The sequence below is a fragment of the Canis lupus genome, chromosome 5, assembly GCF_003254725.2.
Source record: "Canis lupus dingo isolate Sandy chromosome 5, ASM325472v2, whole genome shotgun sequence".
NCBI lineage: Eukaryota > Metazoa > Chordata > Mammalia > Carnivora > Canidae > Canis > Canis lupus.
This window is the reverse complement of record NC_064247.1, coordinates 50,940,204-50,955,241: the sequence shown is the minus strand read 5'-3', so window position 1 is coordinate 50,955,241 and position 15,038 is coordinate 50,940,204.

Genomic DNA, 15,038 nt, shown 5'->3' with positions numbered 1-15,038 from the left:
CCAGGCTCCAGACTCTGCTCCGCCCAGGCCTCTGATCCTCCCCATAGAAGGTAAACCCAGGCAGGATCCCATGAGGGCTGGCTGGGCCTGGTGTCCTGCTGGTTTCAGTTTCTGAAGGGCCCAGCCCTAAGCAAACACAGGCGGGGAGGAGAGTTCTGGAAGCCTTCCCAACAGATAGCAGATTAACTCCCTGCTGCCTGGGAGCCACCCACAGCGTCGGGGCAGGGCTGGGTAACCAGCGGGCAACCTCCGTGGCAGTCCTCAGGTCTCTACAGGCTGTCAGGACACCCCTGGCTTCCCAGAGCCACCTGAAGCCTGAGAAGGCACACTCTGACCTGCCAAAATGCCGTGACTTCTGGGCAGCTCAAGGCTCCAGTTCAAGCCAGGCTCTCTCCAAGACCTCTGGGCCTAGGGAGAAGAGGCTAAGGGGCCGCCCCAACACCACCCTCCAAATATGGAGGCATCTTCCTGCCTCAGCGGGCCTCTTCCCTCCCTCACTAGGGCATTCCTGTTCCAACGCGTTTAGCAAACCTCTTTGAATGTTTGTTTTCTTTCTGAGAAAGAGGCTGAGGGACATTGCCAAGACCAACATGAACTCAAAACACAGGGCATTCTCTGTCTGTCGGGCATTTTTCTGGACAGACAGACCTAGGTCTGAAAACCAGTCCTGCTACTTCCTAGCCGGTGACCTCTGTGTATATTTCTTAATCTCTCAGAAAAAATGGGGATAGTGATACTTATCTTTAAGATATGTTCTGAGGAATAGATTAGATAGATTATACATATTAAGTACTTAGTGCCCTCCATCAATGACAATTAACATTATCGTTAATTGTTATTATAAATGACTAATAACCCACTCAGGATTATTACTAATGCTACTGTGAGCATAAGTGTGAAAAATAGGTTCAATTAAAAATTTTTACTGAGGGAAATAGTTTTATAATAGGTAAATAAAGAGGAATAACACTGGGTTAAGAAGTGTATACACATGGTCTCACTTAATATTCAAACAGCTTCACAAGACAGGTGTTATTATCCCCATTTTACAGAAGAGGAAGTTGAGGTTTCTGTAGGTTAAGTAACTTGCCCATGTCTCCCACTGAGTGAGTGTCTGGTGTCCAGGCCTCATTCCTTCATGTGCCCCGCAATACCCACCACATCACACCTGCCTGTCTTAGCAGTGATGCCTCTATCTGCAGGGAATGCCTCCCCCGCCCCTACTCTCCTCAGCTTACAGGAGGACAAGCCAGCTCTAGAGACCCCCTAAAAGCCACCTGTGCCAGGCAGCTTTCTGAATCCTCTCCCTCCTCCCCTTGTAGAACTAAACCCTCCTGCTTTTGTTCTCCTGGTGCTCGCAGCATGTGACTACACACGCTTGGGGGTTATGTCTCTCCTCCAGGTAGTGTGCTCCTCTGAGGCAGACACTACACACATTTTTTCATTTTAGGGAGAGTCAGTATGTGGTTGTGGTTAAGGACCCAGGCTTCCAAGGCCAGGCTCAAACCTTCGCTTTACTGCTTGCTGGCAGTGAGGCTCGAATAAGTGACTTAACCTCTCTCCTGTTTCCTTTATCCATAAAATGGAGATTAACATTAGTGAAAGGAAATAAAGGGAAAGGAGAGAAAATGGGTGAAAATATCAGTGAGGGTGACAAAACATGAGAGACACCTAACTCTGGGAAATGAACAAGTGGTAGTGGAAAGGGAGGTGGCTGGGGGGTTGGGGTGACTGGGTGACGGGCACTGAGGGGGACACTTGGCGGGATGAGCACTGGGTGTTATGATATATGTTGGCAAATTGAACTCTAATTAAAAAAGATTTTTTTTAAATGCTTAATTGAGCCACCAAAAATAAAAGGATAGTCATGAGTCATTCGGATAGAAAAACTACTTTTGACAACCAAGGCCATTATGTAATTTTATAATAAAGGAAAGTATGAGACCCCCCCCCCAAAAAAAAAAAAACCAATAAGGTTAGCCTCACGAGGTTGCTGTAAAGATTGAATGAGTTAGTATAGACAAGGAAGACAGGATCACCGAAGGTCCTGAATTTTGCTTATTAACAGAAAATGAGACATTAAAAGAACACTACTGAACATGCTAGGAAGCATCAGGAGACCTAAAGTCTCATCAAGAATCTATCTGTAACTTAATGGGCTTAGTGGACTTGGGATTGTAATTCTTCTCTCTGAATTTATTTTTCTTTCTGCAAAATGAGAAGTTTGGCTCCCACAGCTAGATGGTCTTTGACGGGCGATATTCACTGGTATTGATGACCAGTTCTTTGCCTATAGGACTTTTACTTGTGTCATGTTACAGGGTGGGGATCATACTCAGAAACCAATGACTAGTTCACCACTGGAAGCACAAAGCTCACACACTGGTAGAAGCCTGTGCTAACCATGATGATTGCCAGCTTTTACTGAGCACATACTACTGCTTGGCATTGGGCCAAGTGACATCATTATCTTTTTTTTTCTTTTTTCCTCAAGAACCTTATAAAGAAGGAATGATCGTGATCCCTCTATTGCAGCTGAGATAACAGAGGCTCAGAGGTTGTAAGTCATTGGATGGGGAGTAGAATCCTCATTCGTCAGACTCTAATTCCCTACTGCCTGAAAGAAACCTCTCTGGAGCATGCCCATTCAAATACCTGTGGGGACAAGGAGCCCTTTATTTTTCGAGTCAGTCCATTTATTAAGCATCCCAGGAGCTGAAAAGTACACAGCTGCCATTTTTACATTAGCTTCCTGACTTAGGACTTGGTCCCCAGGCAGACCTGATTGGCTGGAGAATTGAGGGAATGAAGATTGTAAATTCCCCCAAGGGAAGTCTTTGGAAGCAGTTTCCAAGAGGGTCATCAGAAGACAGAAGCACCCCCCCCCTCCTCTCTGGACCTGACCCCTCATCCACAGAGTCCCACCCAGGTGTAGAGCTGGGGGATGCTAAAATATTCCAATCCAGCCTAGGTTGGTATTTGGCTGAATTCAAAGCAGCAGAAATTTATGTCTATAATCACCGGCTGATTGAGATGCATTCCTTTGGGGTGGTGTTTGAGGGACCATGAGTCAGGGAACACATTGACAAAATGTTTGGAGCAAATCAGGACTGCAAACCTGAAGGGAGAAATTGGATAGAGGATGACTGACTTTCCCTGGCTTTGTTTGGTTTGCCCCCTTTTCAGAAACAAATATCCTGCTTGAATAGCTCCAGAGACTCATCAATTCCAACAGGATGAAGTCTAAACTCTTTGGGGTGGCATTCAAGGCCCTTTGCTATCTTGTCTCAGCTCAGCCTTTGTCTCTTCTCCCACCATATTCCCAGGCTCATTCCCAGCCAGAGAATTCCGCACAGTTCCCTGGATACTCCATGTTTGTTCCTATCCCTGTGCCTTTGCACATGCTAGTTTGTCTGCCTCACAGCGCACCAGAAGATGTCACTTCCAGGTGACATGAGTCTTGTTTCCTAAAGTTTTGAATTTCCTCTTCCACTCCCAAGACTTTTCCAAGTAGTCCCTGCACAGAGAAAAATCTTCGTTGCCTCTTTGGAATTATAACTAAATACACAAATAAACAAGTTAAGGAACATCAACTGGAAATATTGAGAGTTAGGGCTCTGAGTGGCTCCCCAAAGCATTGTGGAAAACCCCAAACTCCTAGGGCTGAATATCAATGTGGTTTGGAAAGTCTTACATTGCTACGACACTAATTTAAGAATGATACAAGAATGTGCTTTTTTAGATTGGACAATTTGTTTGCTCTGTTGATGTTATGCTAGATTCCAACAGCAGGACTGAAAGGCATTGTTAGGGGAAACTCTACAAGCTTTTCAGGAAGTTAGCCAGGGTGGGGAAGCCTTCCCTGGGGCATTCTGAACATGCCATTTTTATCACAGGTTTCAATGTGTAAAGGAGATTCGGAGCCCCATTTTCTTTTTCTTTTTTTAAATTTAAATTCAATTTGATGCACATAAACAGTATTATTAGTTTCATAGGTAGAATTTAGTGATTCCTCAGTTGCCTGTTACACCCAGTTCAGAGCCCCATTTTTCACAACAAAATGTTAGCATAAAGTAAGGTGACCATCTGATCTCATTTGCCCAGGAAATTCTGGTTTTCACCCGGTATCCTGACATAGTTATCAGTACTTTCCTCTTCATTATCAAGTACCCCAGTGCAGAAGATAAATTATATGTCACTTTAGCACTAGCTAACCCAGCTAGAGCTTGGCTAGGTGGTTGCTTTCCTAAGGCTTTACCATCTATTGGATGCAAGTCCCCTCTTTCAGACTCAGCCTTTGATCCTTCCTCTGTGACAGAATTAATAGCTCCACCTGTGCACGCTCAAGGCATTGCATGCTCACCTTCCCCCACTTCTCCCACTGGATGTTGGGCCTCCACACCAAGGATCACCATACAGACTGGGTATCTCCTTGCATAAATTCTGGGCACAGCAAGTTCTTAATAAGAGGTTGTGGCGTGCATTATTTTGGAAAAAGAAAACAATTGTCTAAGAGGTTTTTGTTTTGCTTTATTTTATTTGCAATCATCAAAAAAAAAATAGAAAAGTCTTTATAAGAACTTAATGAGTCTTTAGACAAGAACACTGAACAGTAGATATGAATATAGAAGTCTTCGGGATCCCTGGGTGGCGCAGCGGTTTGGCGCCTGCCTTTGGCCCAGGGCGCGATCCTGGAGACCCGGGATCGAATCCCACATCGGGCTCCCGGTGCATGGAGCCTGCTTCTCCCTCTGCCTGTGTCTCTGCCTCTCTCTCTCTCTCTCTCTCTCTCTCTGTGACTATCATAAATAAATAAAAATTAAAAAAAAAATTTTAGAAGTCTTCAAAAGGGAGGTCAAGAAATGTTGAGGAAGTGACAAGAAGTGTCCAACCATGACTTTTTATTGCTATTGTTAAATGTTAAAGTCAGAGCAAGCCTCTTTGGTAATCCTTTAAATTCAGATTTTGAATAGTGATTCCATTTGCTCTAAAAATAATTGGATTTATTTTCACTCTTCTTTATCCTTCTTAAACAATTACGTATTACTTTTTTTAATGTGTATGTTTTTTCTTTAATATATATATATATTTTATTTTATTTTATTTTATTTTTTTAGAAAGGGAGAGAGAGAGAGAGGTGGGGAGGGGAAGAGGGAGAAAGAGAGAGAGAGCAAGAATCAAGTTGGCTCCACACCTAGTGTGGAGCTTGACCAGAACTTGGTCTCAGAACCCTGAGCTCACAACCTGAGCCAAAATCAAGAGTCAGATGCTTAACCGACTGAGCCCCCCATCAATACAAGTAATACAGCCCCCACTATGTATTACTTTTTGATAAGAAAAGTTTATATTGGAAAGGATACAAATGTTGAAACAAAAAAATTTAGTTTTCAAATGCTTTGAAAATCATTTGGACAAATGCTTTTATTTTATATTTCAAAGTCAGGGGTAAAGAGGTGGTGGGTGAAAACTAAGAAACTAACAGAGGCTCAATGCCTGTCTGATTCTTTTGGACTGATGAAGGGCTTTGAGCAGGGACACTCTTGTCTTGCCATACCTAGAGTTAGAATATAAGCTTCATGCTCAGTAAGACTTGCTTGGACGAAGTTAAACTCTGCATGGCCCCAATGTAAAGAAGTCAAGGAGAAAATCTGCGTGTGGATAGGGTTGGCATTGTGGGCTTTGGAGTCAGGCCAGCAGGGCTTCAGATCCTGAGGCCTCACTCGTACCTGACCTTGGTCAGGTGACTTAACTTCTCTGAGGCCGAGTGTCCCCCAACTTTGAAATGGGGCTAACAGCATGTTTCTTGCAGGAACCGATGAGGTTTAAATGAAATAGTGTTTGTAAAGCACTTACCAGTCTCTGGAAGTAGTAAACATTCCATAAATTACAGGCATTCTTGGTATAATTATTATTGTTACTCTACTACCCAACTTGTATGAAGGAGAGCTTATCGATTCCAAATATGAACTATTGCAGACAGTTCCCTCTGCTCTACTACTCAGATGCTAGTCCCGCAAGCGGCTTAATTTAAGCTTGTGTCGGAGGAGGTGGTGATTGAACTTGGAGTTATATATAGAGGAGCCTGTGTGATTGGCTCTCTTGTCACCAGGCATTTTCCTATGTTCCTAGATTCCTTGATATTTGCTTTTTTCTTTTTTTTTTCTTTCTTTCTTTTTTTTTTTTTTTTTTTGGCTTGGGCTTTGCAAAACTTCCTGGTGGGTAGTTTTAGTCATCCTTCCTAGCAGTTTGCAAGAGTATGTTACGAAGCTAGAGATAATAAAAAATGTCCTGATGTGTCAGAAAAAGAGAAAAAGAAGGAAGATGGCTGCCATTTCATTCACTTAAAATATTGTGGTTACTAGTTCTTTTTTAAATCTTATGGTGACTTTTTTTTTTTTTTTTTTTTTTTTGGCCTCCACAAAGACGTCCATCTGTCATTGAAAAAGAAAGCAACCATGGTACCCTGGCATTTACAAAAGAAATCCACTCTATCAGGCATTCACCAACTCACTTGATATATATTAGGGGCTATCTACTGTAGTAGGTACTGTGCTAGGCATAGATGTGCAGGTTATATAAACTGTTCATGGAATACGAACTCAGACCTGAGTTCAAACCTCAGCTCCTTTTAGTCCTATATATTTGATCTTGCACGTGTTAGCCACTTATTCCTCTGAGCCAGCTCCTTCTTCCAAATTTCCTATCTCAGCTATGACATCATGATCATCTTCTCTCTCTTTTTCAGAACCTTAGAAATTATTTATTCTCCTCACTAACCCTCTCCCTAATGTCCAATCAACCCCCCAGTGATGCATGATTTCATTCCTAAATATATCTTTGTCATTAGCATCACCTTTAATCCATTCAACAGATATTAACTGAGAATCTGCTATGTCCCAGCCTCTCTGCTGGATATGAAGGTACCTGTCCCCAGGGAGCACTCAGACTGCTCAGGTGCACCCATGAACATACAATTTCCCTACAGTGAATGGGTGCGATGAAACTAAAGACCCTACTTTTACTGCACACCTAATCACTGCCAGACACTGTTCTTTGTGCTTTAAATGCATGAAATGATTTAATCACAATAACCCTAAGAGGTAAGTACTCTTATTACCTTTACTTTGTAGATAAAGAAACTGAGGCAACAGGGTGAATAAGCAACTTGTCCAAGGTCACATGGCTAGTTAGCAGTGGAGGAATGATGCAGTGTCTTAAAAGCCAGCTTCATACCCATTGCTGTTAACCACCACTGAACTCCACCATTAATAGAGGCTAATGTTACCTCTGCTTGCAGGGATGGGAGAAAGTGTTCAGGGTGCCATAAGAAGAGCTTCTGACCACACTGAAGGTCCTTCTCTGAGCTCTTGTCTATGCTGAGCCTTCAGTGGGAGTCGGGGTTAGCCAGAGCAATTCTCTGCTAACCCACTGCCATCCCATTCCCACTGCCATCACTCACTGCCATATCCCTCTGCCATGAGCCCTAACCTCAACCAGCCTCTTCACTGGTCCCACTCCCTGTTAGTCTATTCTTTCCACCTGTACTACAGTGAGCTTTCTAACCAAATCTTACATTTTAGAATATCTTCCCATCATCTGTGGAAGAAAGTCTCAACCCCCTTGCAAGAACACTGCGTAGCTTTCAGCTTTGCTCGCAGTTCTCCCTGGCCTTGGCCGCATGGAATCACTTGTGGTCCTCTGAAAGAAACATGCTCACTTCTGCCTGTTTTAGTGGCAAATCCCACTCTTTCGGCTCCTGTGGATCCTTCCACACTCCGTCCCTTTTGGGGATGACTTCCTAGATCTCATAGGAAATGTGAAGTACTAGCAATGATAGGCTCGTCACCCCAATACTCTTAATTTTAGCTTCTCCCACTGAACTGGGACAGTTGACTTTTGAATCTGTTTCTTTCGTTATACAGTAAGCCCCTTGAAGAGTATTCGCCAACCCCTAAGATAATTTGGCACCCAGTGAACTTTTAGAATGAATGAGTGAGTGAATACATAAATGAAATAACGAGTATTGAGAATAAAGACCACTTTTATGTCTTTTTATCTGTTGCAACTCATAGTATAGTGCTGAAGACTGGATGTGTCTAGTTAAATATTGATTCTCCTCTTACACATCTATGGGGTACAGTCATGCCCCCAACAGCACCATGAAAGGGTAAATGCCATCCATAAAGTCAAACACATGTTATGAGAAAAGCATTGGACAGGTGTTGAGGAGATCTGGGATTGTTGTCTAGGCCCTATCACCAATTAAATATGTGGCCTTGGGCAAAATTGTTAACCTCTCTGAGCCTCCATTTCCTCAGCTGTAAAACTGCTATGGAAAGTCCAAGAGGGCATGGATGCAGAAGAACTTGGTAAAGAGCTGGACAAGCCAGTGGGTGTCAATGGCAGGATTCCTCAGCTAATCTCCAAACATCAGCCTAAGGTGGGTTTACTCAGTGCTACTACAGGCCATGGAGCAAGGCTTTCCCACCCTTTCTCCTCTTCTTGGTCAGAGTCCAGGAAGATTTCCATCTGTACCTTGTCTGCAAGCCAGACTCTGAACCTAGAGTTTGGAAAAACAGGCAAATTATATTCGTCCAGGTGTATCCTGTCTATATACTGAGCTGTAAGGCCAAGTTTGTTCTCAGAATAAAGTGAGTGCACACATGTGTGTGTGAATGTGTGCACACACTTTCATTAGCAGGACAGAGCTCAGGATAATAAAAGCAGTAGTGAGAGAAAGAGAGCTCAGGACTTGGCATTAGAATATTTGAGTCTTTATTCTACTACAGTCACTTATGCACTGAGTGACTTTGGCTTATTCTTAACCTCTGTAGTCTCCCCCTCATCTCTAATGAGGGCAATGCATTTGCCACAGGTTCACTGTCAAGATTAAATGAAATAAGGAATGTAAGGCAACTGGCACAGTACCTGGTGTGTGGTGTGTACTACACAGATGTTTTCTTGTTGATTTTTCTTGCTGTGACTACTATTAATTACCAATATTTTCTAAATGTTTTATATGCATTGAGCTTTATGCTAAGCATCTTACATGTATTCTATCATTCCAGTCTCATCACAACCTTGAAAGATAGATATTATTATCCCATCTTAAAAACTAGAAGATGGAGGCTCTGACAGCCTAAAAAGCTGCCTTAAAGTCACCATAGATCTAATAGTCAGGGATCCTTGGCTCAGATGCATGTCTCTGTATCCTATACTGATACTTTTGGAACTGCTGATGCAAATATATCTGTTTAAGTCAACATTTCCTCCCTTATCCTACTAAGAAATTATACTGAAAACATAAGAATGGGGTGGGGGAGCTGAAGTCTCAAGTAACAGAAACATAAGCTTAATTTCATAAGTACCCATGCAAACATACACACAAAAAAGATGATGTTATTGACTGACACTGTTTGTTAAGAAGAGGAGTAAGAGAAAGACAAGTATACTGATTGTGTCTTGGCTTAGGGTAATGAACTAATTAACAAATACTGTCCAAAGAGTAGAGAGAGAACAAAAGGTGTTATATGAAGACATAATTAAACTAATAACCATTGCAACAAAAATACAAACCATCCTAAATAGCAGAAAAGCTACTGTTTTTATTTATTGTTATTAAAACAATAAATCAAAACAGGTTATATAGTGAATGGCATAAATAAATTAATAAAAGTAAGAAAATGAAAGCTAGCTAGCCTTACTTCTGAATCCAACCACAATGGGTAAGAAGGACTGAGTTTCTTCTCCCACCTGAAAAAACCAAAAAGACCAGACAAAATATATGAAATAATGGTTTTCAAAACACTAGACCTCAAGAAATGAAGGGCAACAATCCTTGAAAGACAAAAACAAATGAGGGGAGCCCTACAACTGCCCCAGATCACTGCTTTGAGGAAGTTTCCCAGCTGTGGCGTGAGGGAAGAACTCAGGCAGAGTACAGAAGACTCCAACTTGATGAGCTGAATCTAAGAGTTCATAGTGACAAAGGCAGATTGAAAACATGGGACAGCCCTGGACAGGGAAGGGCCACCAGGAAACAGAACTTTGATGATCACAGGATTTTGGTCAGTGCACACAGGTGAGGAAGCTATCTGAAACTGGAGAAAGAACCATCCAGAAGAGCTAGAGGGAACAATACCCAACACTCACACTTGTAAGTAACTCATGGGTCAAAGAAAAAATCAAAAGGAAGTTATAAAGTATTTTAACTTAATTAAAATTAAGACTATGTATTATAATTTGTAGAAGGCTGCTGAAGCAGTACTTACAGGAAAAGGTATGCTTACATTAATTAAGAAAGATCTCAAGTAATTACTTACTTCTGCTTCTCTCTTAAGAAACTAGAAACAGAAGAGCAAATCACACCCAAAATGAGAAGATGAGAGGAAATGATAAGGATCAGAGCAGCAATGAATGGAATAGAAAGCAGAAAAACAACTAACAAAATCAATAAAACCAAAAATCTGGTTCTTTGAGGAAAAAAAAAAAAATCAATATACCTTCAATTGGACTGATCAGGAAAAAAAAAAGAAATGCAAATGCTCAACATCAGAAACAACAAAGGTGACATCACTACAGATATTAAGAGAAATATTGAGGAATATCGTAAGTAACCCTATTCCAATAAAGTTGACAAGTTGGATGAAATGGACAAATTCCTTGAAAGAAACAAACTACTTCTTCTTAAGCTCACTTGAGAAGAAACAGATAACCTGACTTGTCCTATATCAAGGAAATTGAATTTGTAGTTGAAAACCTATCCACAAATATAATTTTAGGTCCAGTTGGTTTCACTGGATGCATTCTACCAAACACATAAGATGAAATACCAATACCACACAAACTATTCCAGAATACTGAAGAGAAGGGAATACTTTCCAGCTCATTTTCTGAAGCCAGAACTAACTTGATACCAAAATCAAAGATTAAACAAACAAAAACTACAGATCAATATTACTCATGGACATAGGTACAAAAATCCTAACTGAATCCAATCATACATATAAAATTAATGATACCTATGATGAAATGAACTTTATCTCAGGAATGAAAAGTTGGTTTAATATTCAAAAATCAATCAATGACATTTATCATGTTAACAAAGTATGGAAGAAAAGCCATATGTTCCTCTCAATAGATGAAGTATCTATTCCTGATAAAACTCCCAGCAAACTTGGAATAGAAGGGAACTTTCTCAACCTGATAAAGGCTATTTATGAAAAATTTTCAGCTAGCATTATATTTGATGGTGAAAAAATAATACCTTCCATGTCGTATTGGGAAAACAATGGTATAATCTCTCATTACATTTTATCAACGTTACAATGGAGTTTCTATCCAGTGCAGTAAGGCCAGAAAAACAAATAAAGGGAACCCAGATTGGAAAGGATGAAATAAAACTCTCTTTATTCTTAGATAATACGATTGTCTGTATCAAAAATCTGATGGAATCCAGAAAAAAGCTACTGGAACTAATAAGTGAGTTCTGCATGGCTGTAAGTTACAAGGTCAATATTAAAAATCCATTGCTTTTCTATACAGCAGCAATGAACAACTGGAAATTCAAAATATTATAATAGCAAAATATTTGTAATAGCATCAAATAATGTGAAATAATCAGGGATGAATCTGGCAAAAGATGTGAGAAAGCTATACACTGCAAACTACAAAACATGACTAAGAAGTTAAGACTTAAGTAAATAGCTATTTAAATTTAAATTGATTAAAATTAATACAATTCTTCAGTCTCAATAGCCACATGACATGAGTCCAAAAATCCCACATAATTAGACATAATCTTAAAAGATAGTCTCACTAAAGAAGGCTCACTATCAACACTATACTATACTGAAGGAGTTAGCCAATGCAAAAAGATCAATAAATAATTTGAGGTATAAATAGTAGAAAGAAGATAAATCTATGTTGGTTTGCAGATAATATGGTTGTATACCTGATAAAACCAAGAGAACCAACAAAATGTCACAACAAACAAATAGATCATTCTGTAGGGGAAATGGTATAGAAAGTTAATATACAGAAATCAATAGTTTTCATCTATACAAGTCATAATTATTTAGAATGGCAGGTATAACACAAAAAAATCCATTTATAACACTGACTAAAATATAAAATAAGTGTTGACTGCATAAGAAATATGCAACTGGATATGAAGAAAACTTTAAAACACTCCTGAACATCATGCAAGAAAACTTAAATGAGAAAATAGGTCATATTTATGAATAAAAAGCTGCAATATCATAAATATATCCATTTTCTTACATTATTTTATAAACTTACCACAAACACAATAAAAATGCAACGTGTTCTTTTTTTAAAATACTAGACAAGCTGATTCTAAAATTCTTGTGAAGAAAGAAGCCATAATATCTAGGCAAACTAGGGACAAGCATATCAGTATTGGAGGGTGGCTGCCTCTAAAACAATAAAGCATCAGTGACTTAAACTATCTGGTATGAGTGCTTGAATTGGTCTAATCCAATAAAGTAGAATGAATCCAGTAGGCCCACACAATACAACAAGTTCACTTATAATGAAAGTGACATCTTTTTTCTGTAGGGACAAGATAAACTATTCAATAAGTGATGTTAGGAAAAAACAAGTAGTGTTCCTGTTATTATGGCTGCATAACAAACCACCCCAAAATTTAGTGCCTTCAAACTGTGACATTAAAAAACAAAACAAAAGTTAAAACAAAATGGAAACAAAAACAAAACAAAAACTATGACATTTATAGTGCTCACAGATTCTGAGTGTCAGGATTTCTGGAAAAGCTTAGCTGGACTAGTCTCCCTTTAGGGGAAGTGTCTCATGAAATTGTAATGAGGTATTAGCTGGGGATGCAGTTATCTGAAGGCTTGACTGGGGCCAGAGAATCCACTTCCAAGGTGGCTCATTCTCATGATTGGCAAGTTGCTGTTGGCTGTTTGCTGAGCGCTCTCCTCTCCATATCAGGGTCCTTTCAGTGTGGTGGCTTGTTTCCCTCAGAGGGAGTAATCCAGAGCCTAAGGTGAAAAATGCAGTACCTTCTATGATGTAAGATCAGAAGACAGATGCTACCCCTGCCACCATCTTCTCCTGGTCAGTTACAAAGTTCCACCCAGTTCTCTCTATGAAAGATTGTCACATTGTAAGAAGAGAATATGGGATGGAATATATATCGCCATGGCTGTCTTTGGAAAATACAAAGTGTCACAGGGACACATGTTGTCTATCAGATCTCATATTACAATAAATGCCACATGTACTCTAATATAAAAAGTGAATCCGTAAAGTATAGGAAGAAAACATGGGAAAGAAAATTCCTTTGCCACCTGAGAATCTAATGTTATTTTATTTTTATTTTTTTTAAGATTTTATTTATTTATTTGACAGAGAGCACAAGCAGGGGTCTAATGTTATTTTAAATTAATTAAAACGAATACAATTAAAATTTTAATTCTTTAGTTCCAATAGCTACATTTCAAAGGTACAAGTAGCCACACATGGTTGAGTTTCAGATGGTGAGCAATAAGTGGAAGGGGGATGAACAGGCCAAGGGAAGAGCATATGCAAAGCCGTGAGGAATGGAAAGGAAGCTAATGTGGCTGGAGCTCTGAGGACAAGCAGAAGAGCAGTGCAAAGTCGGATGAGGAGGAGCAGAGGGGCCACGGGGAATTTGGAGTGACATGGTCAGATTTCCTAATTAGTAGGGTTGCTGCAGGAGAAGGAAATGGATGGGAGGGAGTGAAGGAGGCAAAATACCAGGCAAAAAATATGGAACAGGAAGTTAGTGGTTGGCCTGGAGCCCTCTGCAGAAACCCTTTCTCCGTGTGCACATGTCTAACCACCCTTCTAGAGTTGGATTCCAGAGAGCACTTCCAGAAAGCCTATGGCAAACTTGCACTGAGCATGAGCATAAGATAGTGAAGGAATTCAGGACCAAGAGAAGGGATGACCCACAACACCTGGGCCCTTTAGCCCAGAGACTCAGAAATCAGAAATCAGTGCGGCTGCCCTCACTCTGTGGGAGGGAGATGCCAGGTCAGAGCAGTCACACTATCCCTGGAGAAGCCCACAGCTCCCAAGGCCAAGGAGCAGAGGCTCATGTTTTTTGGGCTTTCCCGAGGAGTTAGCAAGACTTATTTATTTTGAAGAAGCAGAGACTTCCACCACCACCCCTCCCCTCATTCTTTTTATAAAGGCATCAATCGTTTGAGTCACTTGGGAATAAAACTGTTTTGGTCGAGAAAATGTCTGTGGGCGCCTGAGTAGGAGATGGTGCGGCTGCTGTCAGGGAACGGGAGAACATATGGTGGTCTGTTGTGAATGCGATCTGTTTTTTGTGTTGTTGTTAAACTTCCCCTCGTTAGCATGGGGCCTGTTATGTAAGAGCTTGAGGGTCCATATGGTTCGTTGCGTAAGACGCCAAGGAGGAACATGGTTTTCTGGTGCTCCGCTGCTCATCCAGTTGTAGGTTTGGGAAACACGTGGCCACAGTGTCAGGTTAGGGTCGTGGTCAGTAGTCCCGGATTTGAGTATCAGTTCGACCACTGTTAGCTGTGCCATCTTGGGCAAGTGACCTAACTTCTCTGAGATTGAATGTCACTGAGGCTTGATATCCTTCCATGTTAAATGGAGAAAATAGTTACCAACCTCATAGAGTTGCTAAGAGGATACAGAATGATTAATATGAACTACAAGGCATTGAGTATTCAAAGTTTTCAGGATTGCATGCTTTAGAAATGTTATTTCTTTTAGGGGTGCCTGGGGGCTCAGTCAGTTAGGCGTCTAACTCTTGATTTCTGCTCAGGTCATGATCTCAGGGTCATGAGATCCATCCCTGTGTCCGGCTCCATGCTGAATATGGAGCTGCTTAAGATTCTCTCTCTCCTTCTGCCCCTTATCCATTGCTTGGTGCTCTCCCCCCGCCCCCTAAAAAAAGAAGAAGAAGAAAAGAAGTACTCCTCCTTTAGACCTTATAGAAACTCCTGGAAGTAGCTATTATTTATCTTACAAATCTTATATATTATGTATCT